This window comes from Neophocaena asiaeorientalis, unplaced genomic scaffold (assembly GCF_003031525.2).
Source record: "Neophocaena asiaeorientalis asiaeorientalis breed wild unplaced genomic scaffold, Neophocaena_asiaeorientalis_V1.1 scaffold119, whole genome shotgun sequence".
In the NCBI taxonomy this organism is placed as follows: domain Eukaryota; kingdom Metazoa; phylum Chordata; class Mammalia; order Artiodactyla; family Phocoenidae; genus Neophocaena; species Neophocaena asiaeorientalis.
Window position 1 is genome coordinate 83,748 of NW_020175821.1, and position 16,285 is coordinate 100,032.

Genomic DNA, 16,285 nt, shown 5'->3' on the forward strand with positions numbered 1-16,285 from the left:
AAGAACACCAGGAACTGGGGTCTTTCTGTTTCCACCCTTTTCTTGGCTTTATTCTCTCCTACTTCAGATGGCCCTTTTCCTTGTAGACAGGAAATGTGGCCCCAGCATCCAAAGGGACACATCCTGCCAGTTCCAAGATCTGAGAAGCAAAGGAGTTCAGTTTTCTAGCTGTCAGTACAAAAATGACCAAGGAAGGGTTCTGGTTGTCCAAGCCTGATCGTGTGCACGCCAGTTGTACTTACCACTGTGCCCAGGGAGCTGGGGGATTATGATTGGCCCAACATAGGGCACTCCTCTATTGCTAGTGGGCAGTCTGATACCAAGAAACAGAAAGAGTTGGGTAGAACTAAACAAATAATGTCGTGGCTTGTGGGATCTTAGTTCCCCAACCAGGGATTGAACCCGGGGCCCCGGCAGTGAAAGCACTGAGTCCTAACCAATGGACCACCAGGGAATTCCCACAGTTTTCTTGACATGTATTACCTCCCTTCCAATTAAGAACAGTGACTGAATAAAGACATGGTGTCACAGGTTGGGTTCCCCAGGAAACAAATTCTGAGATGGAAGTTAGGAAGGTTTTTTTGTTTTTCGGGTTTTTTTTTTTTGCGGTACACGGGCCTCTCACTGTTGTGGCCTCTACCGTTGCGGAGCACAGGCTCCGGACGCGCAGGCTCAGCGGCCATGGCTCACGGGCCCAGCCACTCCGCGGCATGTGGGATCTTCCCGGACCGGGGCACAAACCCGTGTACCCTGCATCGGCAGGCGGACTCTCAACCACTGCGCCACCAGGGAAGCCCAGGGAGGTTTTTTAAGGGAGTGTACCTAGGATCACCACCCATAGAAGAGAAGGGAAGGGAAGAGAGGAAAACAGGATGGGCAGAGGGAGAAGCTGGGCTGCTATAAAGTCTCAGTGAAAACCTCAGCCAACTCCCTGAAGAGCACTGGAGCTGGGATGTCCCTTCAGAGCTGTCCTGCGTTGGAGGGGTCCAGACCTTTATACCCCCAGATCAACCAGGTTTTGGATGGCTAGGGGGAAAAGTCACAGTCACAGGAAGTGGTATGATGTCATGCATGGAGATAGATGCTATGATGTGCCACTCAGATCCCATTTCAGGAATGAAGGACTTTTTTCCCCAGCTGCTGGGAGTGCTGTCAACAGATAGCCCTCAGCTATCAGCCCACTTCAGAATTACCTCAGCTGAAAAGGGTTACCTTGTGAAAAGAATGCCCCCTTCCCATGGCAGCCAGTACTAGTCAAGAGAAAACACAGTCGTTAAGTTACTTCCCTATGTCAAACCCATTTCCTACAGTTGTATAGCAAGAGGCAGTATACTGTAAGGGGTAATATGGGCTCTGGAGTAAGAATGTGTGAATTAAAAGTCTTTCTTTGCCTCTTAATAAGTTTGTAACATCAAGCCAGCTACTTAAACTCAGAACCTCAGTGTTCTCATTTCCAAAATGGCCTATCAGTTAGGATAAAGTTTGGCTCCATTGAAGGGAAAAAAAATAATAACTTAAACAAGATAGGGTTTTCTCCTTTCTCACATAAAATAAATTGAGAAGCAGGCCATCTGGAACTGGTATGGCAGGCTCTTTCCAACTCAGTGCTCTGTCATCCCTACAGTGTGGACCTCATCTTCACTTCCAGACATGACATTCTTGGTCCAGGAAGCAGGAAGGAGAAAGGGTATGCCCTTCTCCAACTATTAAGAAGACTTCTCCAAATGTACATTTCCACTTCTCATTGCTCTGAAGCTAGTCACACAGTCACCACCCTGAGACCAAGGAGGCAAGGAAATATATCTTACAGCAGCAATGTCCTCATTTGAAAATTAGGGTCTTTTAGTGAAGGAAAAGGGAAGAAAAAGTATAAGGAAGCAAAAACAAACTCTGTCACAAAGGGGGGTAATCATAATTCTTATTTCATATGGTTGTTGTGTGAACTAAATGAGTTAATACATGTGCAGTACTTGGAACAGGCACTTAGCAAGTATTCAATAAATGTTGCTACTACTGCTGCTGTTACTAGAGCAGTGGTCCTCAGTTTGTGGTGGGGGCATGAATGAATCTATACGTTCACTAACCTTTGTCTATATATTGAATAAATAATTTCTACAAAATCTAACTACTTTTTAAAAAAGAATCTGAGATGATATTGTGATGAATAAAATAAAAACTTATTTAAAATTACTAGTGACTTCATAAACTTTTCCATTATATATTTTCTTAATCAGTGAACACTGAAGGTATAATTACTGTCACATGAGTATCTGTACAGTTTCTGACATTAAAAAAGAAGTTCTTAGAGTCAAAATATTGGTAATTTCGGGACTAAAGGGCCGTGGTTTTGGTAGGACTGCAACCCAGCATCTATCAGCCTTTCCAGCCTTATTTTTTTCCCTATATCTCATGCCCTAGCTCTAAGGATATCCTGTTTTTCATGCTATCTTATGTCTCTGGCTTTGTTTGACTATTTCATATTGGAAACCTTCCGTAACTTTCTTTTTTCACTACCATTTATTCATTAATTTCTTCATTATTAATAACAATGTTACAAATATCTCAGATACCCATGTGATCACACTTATATTATTACTATAATAGTTGATTAAGAAAATACTTAGTTGAAAAGTTTATTATGAAGTGAGTAATGCTTGTTTTTTTTATTGAAGTATAGTTGATTTACAGTATTGTGTTGGTTTAAGGTACACAGCAAAGTGATTCAATTATATCAATATATGTATTTCAGATTATATTACATTATAGGTTATTACAAGATATTGGATGTAATTCCCTGTGTTATACAGTAAATCCTTATTGCTTATTTATTTGATGATAGTAGTTTGTATCTATTAATCCCATACTCCTAATTTGTCCCTCCTTTCCTCTCCACTTTGGTAACCATAAATTTGCTTTCTATAAGTCTTTGTTTTATATATAGATTCATTTGTATTATTTTTAAATTCCACATATAAATGATATCATATAGTGTTTGTCTTTCTGTCTGACTTCACTAAGTATAATATTCCCTAGGTCCAACCATGTTGCTGAAAATGGCAATATTTCATTTTTTATGGCTGAGTAATATTCCATTGTATACATACACATATATATATACCACATCTTCTTAAGCCAATGATCTGTTGATGGGCACTTGGTTTGATTCCATGTCTTGGCTATTGTAAATAGTGCTGCTGTGAACATTGGGGCGCGCATTTCTTTTCAAATTAGAGTTTTTAATTTTTCCAGATATATATCCAGGGGTGGGATTGCTGGATCATACAGTAGCTCTATTTTTAGTTTTTTAAGGAACTTCATACTATTTTCCATAGTGGCTGCACTAATATACATTCCCACCAACAGTATACAAGGGTTCTCTTTCTCCATACCCTCTCCAGCATTTATTATTTGTAGACTTTTTGATGATAGCCATTTTGGCTGGTGTGAGGTCATACCTCATTGTGGTTTTGATTTGTATTTCTCTAATAATTAGCAAAGTTGAGCATCTTTTCATGTGCCTGGTGGCCATCTGTATGTCTTCTTTGGAAAAGTGTCTATTTAGATCTTCTGCCTATTTTTTGATTGGGTTGTTTGTTTTTTTGATATTGAGTTGTATGAGCTGTTTGTATATTTTGGATATTAACCTCTTGTCAGTTGCATCATTTGCAAATATTTTTTCCAATACTGTAGGTTGTCTTTTCATTTTGTTGATGATTTCCTTTGCTGTACAAAATCTTTTAAGTTTGAATAGGCCCCATTTGTTATTTTTGATTTTATTTATTTATTTGCTCTGGGAGACTGATCTAAGAAAATATTTCTATGATTTGCATCAGAGAATGTTTTGCCTATGTTCTCTTCTAGGAGTTTTATGGTGTCATGTTTTATATTTTGATCTTTAAACCATTTTTTTTTTTTTTTTTTTTTTTGCGGTACGTGGGCCTCTCACTGTTGTGGCCTCTCCCGTGGCGGAGCACAGGCTCCGGACACGCAGGCTCAGCGGCCATGGCTCACGGGCCCAGCCGCTCCGTGGCATGTGGGATCTTCCCAGACTGGGGCACGAACCCGTGTCCCCTGCATCGGCAGGCGGACCCTCAACCACTGCGCCACCAGGGAAGCCCCCTTTTAAACCATTTTGAGTTTATTTTTATATATGGTCTGAAGAAGTGTTCTAATTTAATTGATTTACATGCAGCTATCCAGCTTTTCCAACACCACTTGTTGAAGAGATGGTCTTTTCTCCATTGTATATTCTTGCCTCCTTTGTCGTAGATTAATTGATGATAGGTGCATAGGTTTATTTCTGGGCTTTCTATTCTGTTCCATTGATCCATATGTCTGTTTTTTATGCCAATACCACACTGTTTTGATTACTGCAGCTTTGTAGTATAGTCTAAAGCCTAGAAGGGTTACCCCTCCAGCTTTGTTCTTTTTCCTTAGGATTGCTTTGGCAATTCTGGGCCTTTTGTGGTTCCATATAAATTTTAGGATTGTTTGTTCCAGTTCTGTGTAAAATGTCATGGGTATTTTGATAGAGATTGCATTAAATCTGTAGGTTTCTTTGGGTAGTATGGCTTTTTTTTTTTTTTTTTGGCTACGTTGGGTCTTCACTGCTGCACACGGGCTTTCTCTAGTTGTGGAGAGTGGGGGCTTCTTCATTGTGGTGCGCATGCTTCTCGTTGCAGTGGCTTCTCTTGCTGCAGAGCACAGGCTCTAGGCGCACAGGCTTCAGTAGTTGTGGCATGTGGGCTCAGTAGTTGTGGCTTGTGGGCTGTAGAGTGAGGCTCATTAGTTGTGCATGGGCTTAGTTGCTCGACGGCATGTGGGGTCTTCCCGGACCAGAGCTCAAACCCGTGTCCCCTGCATTGGCAGGCAGATTCTTAATCACTGCACCACCAGGGAAGTCCCAATATGGCTATTTTAACAATATTAATTCTTCCTAATCCAAGAGCCTGGAATTAAATGAAAATTTTTAAACTTCACTATTGTGGCACTTTGTTATTGGAATCCTACTTTGTTCAAGGCTTTATATCATAAAATGTGCATTAATTAAAATTGACTAATTAATTAATTAAATATTATTTGAGTGCCTGCTGTGTACCAGATAGTGTTGCAGGTAGGAGGAGTTGCAGAGCATACAGCAGAGACAGAAATGTCCTCCTGAATCTTTCAGTCTCTTCTTCCTTTACCAATACCCAACAAGGAAACTACTCAGTCTACCTCCTTTAAAACACCTCCTTTTGACACCTCCTTTTGACACCTCCTATGCCTTGCTGCTCCCAAGTAGAAATGACCATTATCTTATTGTGCCTCCACGATGTTCTTTAGATTTCTACCATAGCAGTTTATTTTTCTGTGACATATCTGCCTCCTACTAGACTTTTAGTAGGTGTTTTTCTGAAGGACCATATTAACTGATAGTATGGAGTAGGCTGCGATTTTGTTTTGACCTCACATCATTAGGCTTTCTTCCCCTTCTCCAATGACTGCTCACTTCTTTCTTCCCAGTTTCTTTGGATTTGTCTAAAACACTTTCTGAATACTCTCTTAACCATTTCACCTTTTAAAAAAATATTCTGGAATTATGGAATTTTAGAACAGGAAGAGATTTTAGAGACTGCCTGATTTAAAACTTCCAGTTTATACGTGAAGATGAAAATCCAGAGAAGTAGTGTGACTTGCTCAAAATCATTCTAATGGTTAAAGACCAACCTCGGATTAGAATCCAAGCTTTCTTCAAGATCTAGTATAAATCTTCTCTCTCTCTCGCTCTGAGATCTTCAAGTTCCAGCTCAGCTCATGTCTTTCTCTTCTGAATTATGCACTAATTGTCCACAAACTGCATCACTTTGGCAATAATCATTTAACCTTACATTGTTACTCTACTCTTTCACATTGGTGTATCTTGCCTGGCCAGTTAGCTATGAACTCCAAAAAGCACACATTTTGTCACTTTTATTTTCTCTCTTCTTAGCAGGTAGCACAGTAGATAGTAGACACATAGTAGGAATTCAGTAAATATTTTTACTAATTAATCACCACTTCTCACATACCTTTCCAAAATATAGTGGGTCTTGTTCCTTAACATTTCGCTTCTATTTCCTTTGTAATTTTTAAAAACCAGACTTAGATTCTCGGCAACCAATGAAAAGACGGTCATGCGTCGGCTCAGTATGCTGCAATGTATTTTTTTCTGGACTTGGCAGAAAACCCAAGGTTTCTGCCCTATTTTTTTTGTTTTTACTGCATTTCATCTAATCTTCTAGCTCTTGGTGGCTTTCTCTGCTAGACATTGTTCTGTAATGACCCAATTAAATATGGCCCCATTTAATGTAGTGGAACCTTATGTGGGGCTAATTTCAAGTGATCATCCTGTAATTTTCCAAACCTTTATTTGTTAATTTTGGTTCCCTGAAACAGTGTACTTGCTGCTGATGCTAGTATGGCACCACAATAAATCCTCTTGCACTGATGTTCAGGCAGAAGACACAGCTGTGAGGAGAGCTAGTCATGTGTCATATAGTGCCCTTTAAGGGATCCTTGTTTATCCGTTGTCTGAGCTTTAAGTAGAAGCTAAAAGCTTTTTTTTTAAACCTACATACTTTTTCACTGAATCTGTTAGTTTCAGCATGTTGTTTGTGTTGTTTTCAGCAGTCCAGTCCCCTGATCTATATCAAGTAAACATGATGATGGATTGAACTCACTTCGCTGTTCCTGTTCAGGTACTATTTTGATTTGTCAGTATCTTGGAGAGGTAGCACATGACATCCCAAGATAGAACAGAAGCCAGTGTTTGCAAAAGAACACATTTTTCAGCACAGTAGTATAGTAACTTTGAAATACGAATATGTTTTGAAATATGTCTGTGAACACTTTCCACTTTCTTATTAACATTATATCAGTGTACACAGTGTTCTTTCTTTTGACATCTGGGCATTATTAGGCTTATTTAAAATCTATATTAAAAATCATTGGTATTTTAAAGAAAATCTGTTCATTTCCATGGCAAAGTAACTTATGTCAAATGATATGTGATTAGATGACGCCCTGTGTACCCTGTGCTATTTCATGCCTTCGTGCCTTGAACGCACACCCTTCTCATTCTCTTCCCTTGAAAGCACTCCCTTCTCATTCTCTAAGCCTTTTGTGATCCTGTTTGAATGTCTCTTTTTTTTTTGAATGTCTCTTCCTCAACGATTTCTTCCTTGTGTCCTGCTACACCTAACATACATGATATTACACTTATTATACCTGTATTACAGCTATTAGTTTACATATTTATCATCTTGTTAGACTTTGAGATCCTTAAAGATGAGAATTTTGTCCTGTTTATCTTTCCATCATCTAGTGCTGTGTCTCACATATATTATGTTTAATGAATGAATGAAAAAGATTTATTCCCTCTGGATGTAGTTGGCTCATCCTTAGTCACTCTACCACATATAAGGAAAATCCTAAAAGTCTAAATTTTTCTTGTTTTTTTTTAAGAATGGAAATAATTTAATATTTTCTCTTCATAAAAATGAAAAAAATTTAGTAGTTTACCTTCCTGTTTCTGAAAGTAATGCATGCTCAAAACAACAGCAAATCAGATAATCAGAAAGGAAAAACAAAAAGTGAAAATTGCCCACAATTCCACCCATCCAAATGTAACCACTACTAACATTTTAGTATAGATCTTTCCTGATTTTTTTCTGTCTACATACATACACACACAAAATATTAAACAAAATTTTTGTGACCTACTTTTTCACTTAAAAATACCTTGGAAGCAACTTTCCATGTTAATCAAATTAGCACTACATATTCACTTTTTTTTTTGTTTACGTCTTGTCTTTTTAAGCAAATGAATACTTTTATTAACATGGTAAATTTTTTTTTAAACACACGGTAGGGTTTTGACCTCAAATACTTGTCAGGTCTGCTACTGAAATGAACTTACAGCTAGACAACTTATGAATCTTGAAGAAACCTCGTCCCTGTTCTGTCTAGGGTCCAAAACAGACAGCCCTTGCTTTTCTTCCCCAGACCCTCAAAGGCCTTTGCAAATATCTCTTTCATTTTATGTCCAGAATCCCCTGAAATGCATCAGGGTATTACATCGATTATATAGAATACCAAGATCTATCTTGTCTCCTATTCTAGGTTCCATGTCACATAAAGCTAAGTTAGGTTGTCCAAACAATATGACCAGACAGGTTACATCAGTGTGCCACATAAAACTTAAAATTTGAACAAAATACATCTCTCCTCCTTTGTTCTCACGGAGAAATTAAAGTTCCCAAATACAGTACCATCCTTCAGCCCTTCTTCTGATTCATCAGTCCTAGCCAGATCAGTCCCATTCACATTCCCAGTTGAAGTCTGATCCCTTCTTCAGCTTCTTTAGCAATCACTAAAGAAGGAGTCGTCTTCTAGAAATAATGCAGTCGTCTTCTAGAAATAATGCAGCTCCTTCAGCACCTTCAGGGCTGGAGAACTCCAACTCTGAGTCTCTTCTGTTACACACAGACCTGAAGTTCCAGGGAGCTATCAGGTCACACAATAAAGAGCAAAGCACCTCAAAATTTTAGGTTAGAAATAACGAAAGCCCAGGAACAAATGTGACTGCTGCAAGAGCTTACAATCTAGACCCTAATTCTTGTGAGAGCATTTTCCAAATAAAAGTTACCTCCCCAAAGAAAAACATTTAACAGTCAAAACTCACATTGAGGTCATTAACCACAGACCATAGCAGAAACATGGTGTAAGTGAGGACAGAGCGTAGACAGAGAAAAAAAGAGAAAACAAAAGGCTCTCTGGTTTCAGCTTCTCCAGGGTGTCAACCAACCTCCATCAGTTGACCAGAATCCATTGGCTGTAAACGGCTGACCCTCCTTCAGGACGACTCGCTCTTCTCTATCCCCCAGAGCAGCTCCACCAGCACCTCTGCCATCATCGCGATCTCCTTGGCCTTCTCCTCCGCCTTCTTGCACCGTTTGGTCCCTCTGCCCTCGACTCCGTTGTCCGCGTTGTGCGATGGTTGAGCGTGCTCTCCTCTGAGGCCTCCACCTGCATCTTGATCTGAATGAGCATACTATCCATCTCCCACAGCTTGCTCCCGTTCTGCAGGTAGGCTCTCCCGTGCTCGCGGGTGAGCGCCGCGATGTCCTCGCGCATCTCGTTGATGACCGGGAGCAGGAACTGCTCAAAGTCTTCCTCGGGCTCCATCACCTCCACCTCCTCCGGCTCTGCCAGCTCCGCGATGTCCAAGGACCGCATCTTCCCAGCTATTCCGGAACCGCAGGATGCAAATCGGGTGCAAAGAAGCAGAGGACCTACATATTCACTTTTGGTAAATGCATAGAAAGGTATATTTTATTTTCTTTAACCAGTCCCTATAGATGGACACCAAGTTTTTTAGGTAGATTCTTACGGTTGCATAGAACAAATACCACTCTTCCAAAACATTTAAAAAATATAAATAAGACCCTTTTCTCAAGGAAAAGGAGGGTGTATTATAAGGATGTATATAGATTGGAAGTAGAACCAGAAGTGCATCTATCAGGAATAGAGCTCTAGGAGCCACCTTCTCTTTCCGGTGCCTCTATCTTTCTTTTCCCCATATTTCCCTAATAGTCCCTTCTTCCTCAGAGTGTTTGCTTCCTCTAGACATCCACTGGCACTCCAGACTCTTAATGTATGCCATTTCTTCAGCTTCTGTTCCTGCTTCTCAATCTGTAGAAGTTCAAATATTTTCATCCCACACCCAAAGGATGGTCTTGTACATGCACTCCACTTTGGATCCCCTGGTGTAGAGACTAGAAAAAGAAGTGGCAAGAGATGAAGATGAAGAGATAAGTGAGGGCCAAATTATGGAGAAGTTCATATTAAGGGGTCTGGATTTTTACCTAAGAGTAATAAGAAGCCATGAAAAAGTTTTAAGAGAGAGTGATGCAATCAGATTTATGATTTAGAAAGACTTTTCCAGCCAAGTGTGATTGTGCCTCAAGTATATAGTTGGTATACAGAGGGCCAGTTAGGAGACTGTTGCGATAATTCAGGTGAGAAATGATAGAGTCAGGGAAACAGTTTTTAATTTCGGCCACTGGATCACTCCTGGGCCATTCACTGAAATAGAGAACCCTGGAGAAATGGTCAGAAGTTTCTTTGTAAATTAACTTGCAGCCATTTTTATAGCTGCAGAAATCTTTCCAGCTGTAGAGAAAACTGCACATTGCTTCACTACCTCCTTGAAGATCTTCACCTGACAACCTCAGATCTTTCTGTTTTCTCAAATCTATGCAAGAGCTGTATGGGGATGTAGTTGTCTTCAGTTTTAAGCTGTGAATCTCACTTTCACTCCTCTGGCTTTATCCTCTATCATATTGAAATCAATTTTCTTGACTGAATACCATGTCATACCTTTCACCTCTTCCTGCCAGTGTGTAAGAGATACATAAGAAAAAGTACAAAGTTTTCTTCTAATAATGAACTCATAAAGTGTGATCATCCCTGTGCCCCCTTATTTCTTCTTCTTCTTTTTTTTTTCACTCTCTGGGAGGCTGCTTTGGAGGAAACATCTGTCCAGGCTGTTCTTCACTTCTAGGAAATATTAGGGATGATTGACTGAGGCTTTGAGAAATGAATTCCACAGGAAAAGGAAACAAGGTTTCTGGTTTAGTCAGCTAGCTTAGTTAACAAGACAAAAAATTCCCTTAGCCCAGGAGGGGAATAGTAGGTAGCAGCTGGAAAGTTTCATTATGCCTGGTGCTCCGTGCATCTGCCTTTTATTCCCCAAGCAGGACCTATACGAGCAAGACTGATGGCCAGTTCTCCATCATGCTTGCAGCAGGAGACCTCTCTCCACTGCCTTTCTTCCTTTTCCTCTTCCACTGAGGGGTAATTTTTGAATGGGAGCAAATTAAGTCTAAGAATTTACTACCTTGAAACACTGCTTGTTAGAATAAATGTTTTATTGCTTTTCTGCCCTTGGGGTAAGATCAAGCGTAGAATATATGTCTTAGCTATAGTTTTATTTACATATAACTTCGGGTAAAGTAGCAAGACCTGGCCCATCTCACCTAAATCCATTGAATTATTCCTTCAAATCGTTATCCAAGGATTAACAAGTATTTACCTCTTGATTAGAACTTCTTTAAAGATTGTTTATATGTCCTAGATTAGAGCTTTCTTAATGGATACATAGAAACACCAATTCCATGGGAATGCTCAAAAAGTAGATGAGGGTGGGCAGCATGGGTCCATGGGGCAAATCATTTGGGTAAGCACTTCATTCTCAACCTTCCTCTTGAAGATTCACAAATTACATCAAGTTATTAAAGTCCTGAGAAGTTTTATAATAAAGAAACCTATTAACTTTTTAAACAGTTTCATTAAGATACAATTTACTTACCATAAAGTTCACCCATTTAAAATGTATAATTCAATGATTTTGATGTATTTTCAGAGTTTTACAACCATCACCACTAATTTCAGATCATTTTCATTATCTCAAAAGAAACCCATAAGACGTCATTCCCCATCCTTCTGCCCCACAAGGTCTAGGCTTATTTCCTTTTTCTACAGGTTTGCCTTTTCTGGGCATTTCCTATAGAGGGACTCATACAGTATGTGGTCCTTTGTGACTGTCTTCTTTCACTTAGCCTAAGGTGCACTTAGCTGTCTTCTTTTTTTTAATTTTTTTGGCTGTGTTGGGTCTTCGTTGCTGCATGTGGGCTTTATCTAGTTGCAGCGAGTGGGGGCTACTCTCTGTTGCGGTGCACGGGCTTCTCATTGTGGTGGCTTCTCTTGTTGCAGAACACGGGCTGTAGGCACGCGGGCTTCAGTAGTTGTGATGTGTGGGCTCAGTAGTTGTGGCTTGTGGGCTCTAGAGCGCAGGCTCAGTAGTTGTGGTGCATGGGCTTAGTTGATCCGTGACATGTGGGATCTTCCCAGACCAGGGCTCGAACCTGTGTCCCCTGCATTGGCAGGCGGATTCTTAACCACTGTGCCACCAGGGAAGTCCTAGCTGTCTTCTTTCTTAGCTGTCTTCTTAACATAAGGTTTGAGGTTCATACATGTTTGTAACCTGCATCAGTACTTCATTATTTTTAATTTATTATTTATAAATAATGCTGCTATAAACATTCATGTACAAGGAAACCTATTAACTTTGCATGTGTTGAATAGCAAGATGAGACTGTAGCCATATGCCTGTGAGCATTTAGACATCATAAACTGTCATTTGATGAGCTAAGCTGTCACTGGAAAAATATTGTATTAGCTTAGGCTTAGGTTGTTCTTCTTCCACAAAATAATGTATATAAATTATATCAAAGGGAAGGAAAGAATATATCAGATGTACTATCATGTTACAAAAATGTTTGCATGCTTACCACTTTATAATATTTCTAGTAGAGAAGAGAGGAAACCTATCTTTTAGTGCTCCAGATGAGAAGGAAGAAGTAGTGGTTGGATGTCTTCATTGTCAATCTTTTTTTTTTTTTTTTTTTGGGGGGGTACACGAGCCTCTCACTGTTGTGACCTCTCCCGTTATGGAGCATAGGCTCCAGACGCACAGGCTCAGCGGCATGGCTCACGGGCCTGGCCGCTCTGCGGCATATGGGATCTTCCCGGACAGGGGCACGAACCCGCGTCCTCTGCATTGGCAGGCGGACTCTCAACCACTGCACCACCAGGGAAGCCCTTCACTGTCAATCTTGATTAAAAGAGACGAAGGCAGGTCATCCGGGAGGCTGCAGTGACCAGGTCATGTCTTAAGGAAAATGTGGGGTCAATCTCTAGCTCTGCTTTCCAGAGAAAAGCACCAGGAGCAGGTGGCTAAAAAACCAGTGTGGGTAATATCCAGTGATTACTTAATGCTCTCGTGAGTAAAAAAAAATCAGGGAACTATGTTTAAAAATCATTTTAACTGGGCTTCCCTGGTGGCGCACGGGCTTCCCTGGTGGTGCAGTGGTTGAGAATCTGCCTGCTAATGCAGGGGACACGGGTTCGAGCCCTGGTCTGGGAAGATCCCACATGCTGCGGAGCGACTGGGCCAGTGAGCCACAACTACTAGGCCTGCACGTCTGGGGCCTGTGCTCCTCAACAAGAGAGGCCGCGACAGTGAGAGGCCCGCGCACCGCGATGACGTCAGGCCCCCAGTTGCCACAAGTAGAGAAAGTCCTCGCACAGAAACGAAGAACCAACACAGCCAAAAATAAATATAAATAAATAAATTAAAAAAAAATCATTTTAACTGATGCCTGCCTCTTCGAGAACTGACTTTTTCACTTAACTGAACCTACTAATTAATTTGGTTCTTGGTTTAAAAATCCTCCTCTTTTTTTTGCCGTATCAATTGCCAACTTCCTTGGAATTAATGTTCCATGGAGCATATTTAGGAAATTCTGCTCTAGTTGCCTCTATTTTTAACATCATTCCATGAGCTAATCACTTCTCTTTGGGTCAAAAGCTGTGATCTTTTTCCAACAACAATCATTTGAGTCTTCATAAAACATCAAATACAGAACCTAACAACCTGGCCATTTCCCTATATTTGTGTCCTAGGACAGTTCAGTTAGTTTCTAATGTATTCCTACCTAGGGTCAAAATGATTTATGCTCTTTAAATGAGTAGTCAAAGTCCTGAAATTTAAAAACTGATCTAACATCACTCTTAAAGGAAATGTGGATGAACTGAACTGACAGTGTACACGGTGGCCAAAGTAGAGCTATAAACTCCAGAGGTTATATTTCTTTCTTTATTTATTTTTATTTATTTATTTATTTTTGCGATACGCAGGCCTCTCACTGTCGTGGCCTCTCCCATTGTGGAGCACAGGCTCCGGACGTGCAGGCTCAGCGGCCATGGCTCACGGGCCCAGCCGCTCCGCAGCATGTGAGATCTTCCCGGACTGGGGCATGAACCTGTGTCCACTGCATTGGCAGGCGGACTCTCAACCACTGCGCCACCAGGGAAGCCCCTAGATTACTTTAAATCATATCTTTTCTAAAAGAGAACAGGGATATAACTTCTAAAAGCAGGTCATATAATACTATTGAAAGCTGTTTACAACGCATATTCTTTACTATAGCAAATTTACCTTTCTAATTATGTTTTGTTTACAACACTGCTAAATTTTTCTAATAAGCCAATTGTTCTCATCGTTTTCGTTGTTGTTGTTCTTTGGCACACATGAAGGATGATGATCACTGATGTGACAGTGTTCTAGGGTTATCTGCAATTGCCAGACAAGCTGCAATTCTATCCCTTTATTTCCAATTCATGAAAACATTAGAATGCAGTGATGTTATAAAAGGAACTACTACTTACTTTTTCTGGTAGGGAACTCAGCTGGGTTTAACCAAGCTAGTAGTCCTCTTTGAAAAAAGATCTCAAACAAGTCAAAATCAGAGCCAGACATATTTCCAGTAAATTAAGGATGAGATGAGATGGGAGTAATCAAGGTGCAATAGAAGACAGATTTCAAGGAGAGAGTGCCTCTTAGAAAGAACTCATCCCAAAGGAAGAAGTAATTAAATACTGCCTTTCTCAGTTTAGACCTCTCGCCTTTTGGACTGGCCTTTTAAATATTATACTTGTACCACTGATAAACCTTGTACTACAGGAAGGGTTATTAAATGACCATTACCACAGAATCAGAGAGCAGAGCAGTGAGGGCATCACCACACGGAAATGTTCACAGCTCATCCTTATTTGGTTTCTACACTTTATCTGCCCAAGCCTTGCTGTTTTTCGTTAGGTTTCAAAACTTTCCCAATCTTGCTGCTACCACGTGTCTCCGTTGCTGAGAGTGAGAGACATTGAGTCCCATATTGATTCTGAAATTTAAAAAATTTAAATTTTTAAAAATTTTAAAAGAGCAAGCATTCTTAAAAGTGACCCTAATGCATTTTGGGAAGTTAAGTCTGTGTGTGGGGCTGTCCTGTGCACTGTGGGATGTTTAGCAGTATTCCTAGCCTGTACCTGCTAGATGTCAATAGCATCCCCTCAGTTGTGACAACCAAAAATGTCTCCAGACATTGCCAAATATCCCCTGAGGGGGAAGATGGCCCCCAATTTGAGAACCACTGTGATAGAGGCGTGAAATATCCTTTACCTTTTAATTTAACTGACAGAAAGAGAAAATGTAATTAAAATAATATTTTCTAAGGAAACTCTGGGGGAGAAAGCAAAACACAAAAGCATAGCATTAATAAATAGCTGTGAAGGTTATTCAACATTGATAATGTACATCATGCCACTGAATTGTTCACTTAAAAATGGTTAAAAAGGTGAACTTCGGGCTTCCCTGGTGGCGCAGTGGTTGAGAGTCTGCCTGCTAATGCAGGGGACACGGGTTCGAGCCCTGGACTGGGAGGATCCCACATGCCGTGGAGCAACTGGGCCCGTGAGCCACAACTGCTGAGTCTGCGCGTCTGGAGCCTGTGCTCCGCAACAAGAGAGGATGCGATAGTGAGAGGCCCGCACACCGTGATGAAGAGTGGCCCCCGCTTGCCACAACTAGAGAAAGCCCTCACGCAGAAATAAAGACACAACACAGCCAAAAAATAAATAAATAAACAAATGTGGGGTTTAAAAAAAAAAAAGGTGAACTTCATGTTATGCATATTTTACTACAATTTTTTAAAAAAGCATAGCATTGGTCAAGTATAGAGATTTCTGAATCTAATTGAACTAAACTTTAATGACAGATGAGCATTATAGTATAGTTTGTCACGTACCTAGATTGAGGTTCTTTCCCTTGCCTTAGCGTTGTCTGAGGAACTCTATCTGAAAGCCCATTTCTTTCTTTTTTTTTTTTTTTATGGAGCACAGGCTCTGGACGCGCAGGCTCCAGACGCACAGGCTCAGTGGCCATGGCTTACAGGCCCAGATGCTCCGTGGATTGTGGGATCTTCCCGGACTGGGGCACGAACCCGTGTGCCCTGCATCAGCAGGCGGGCTCTCAACCACTGCGCCACCAGGGAAGCCCTGAAAGCCCATTTCTTAGGAAGCAAATATTTTAATATCTGTTTTGTGCCAGGTATCTGAGGCAGATCTCCTAGCATCAGATTAGGACATTAGGCTGCTGATTAGTTTATGGTTCACCATCTGAAAGGACCATTATAATAGAAGGGATATTGGAGATCATCTTGTTTTACAGGTAAATAAAGTTGAGGTCAAAACAGGTTCAGTGACTTAAGCAGGATCTCGGAGCTCCTTGAAGGACATGCTCCTTGAATGATCAGGACCGAGATATCCTGCTTAGAGTTCAGTATTCATGTTGCCAAATCACTCTAAA

General features: G+C 40.6%; 1 pseudogene; it reads right to left on the bottom strand.

The window, feature by feature from the left end:
* Positions 1-8,875: 8,875 nt before the first annotated feature.
* On the bottom strand, positions 8,876-9,258 carry LOC112391281 (MORF4 family-associated protein 1-like; annotated as a pseudogene).
* Positions 9,259-16,285: the final 7,027 nt, after the last annotated feature.